The following is a 627-nucleotide window of genomic DNA, read 5'->3' on the forward strand; positions in this document are numbered from 1 at the left end:
CCACTCAGAGTTCACTGTGGGCTCTTTGCCTTCCCGCCACCCACCAAGCGCGCACACACCGGGTGCCACTCGGCTCACCCACGCTTTCACGCTCTCGGTCCCGGTGAGCATTTTCCTCCACCCACCCACCTACTTCCAAACGCTACGAATCAATGGCTGACAGGCTCAAACAGCGACAGTGCTCTGCTTTTGAAAATTGTTGAAGGACTAACAAGCTTTTCGGCTACATTTGTCAAGCATTTCCAGTTTTACTTGATTTGTCCAAACACTTTCCCAGATGCGGTTTAGGTAAGGATTCAGTTGAGTTCTTTTATTGTTCTGAACGTGAGTTCCATGGGGAAATGCGAAAGCAACACTGATTTCCTCGTAGGAATTATTTTCAAGCACTTCCAGTAATCAGCCTGTGTGACCAAACAGTCCTTGCCTGCTTGTCAGAGAGCAAATGCTCAATGATTCATGTCCTCCAATCTGTCAAACAAGATCTTGCTGTTTAATATCCTTCCTGGATGGAATGCAGCATAGCATATGTGGCTCTTGTTGAGAAAAAGCGGTGGATGAGAATGGAATCAACGACAATTTGATCATTTGATTCATATCAACTAAATATGTTCATATCTGTCTTTTCAG

This window comes from Syngnathus typhle, linkage group LG14 (assembly GCF_033458585.1).
Source record: "Syngnathus typhle isolate RoL2023-S1 ecotype Sweden linkage group LG14, RoL_Styp_1.0, whole genome shotgun sequence".
In the NCBI taxonomy this organism is placed as follows: domain Eukaryota; kingdom Metazoa; phylum Chordata; class Actinopteri; order Syngnathiformes; family Syngnathidae; genus Syngnathus; species Syngnathus typhle.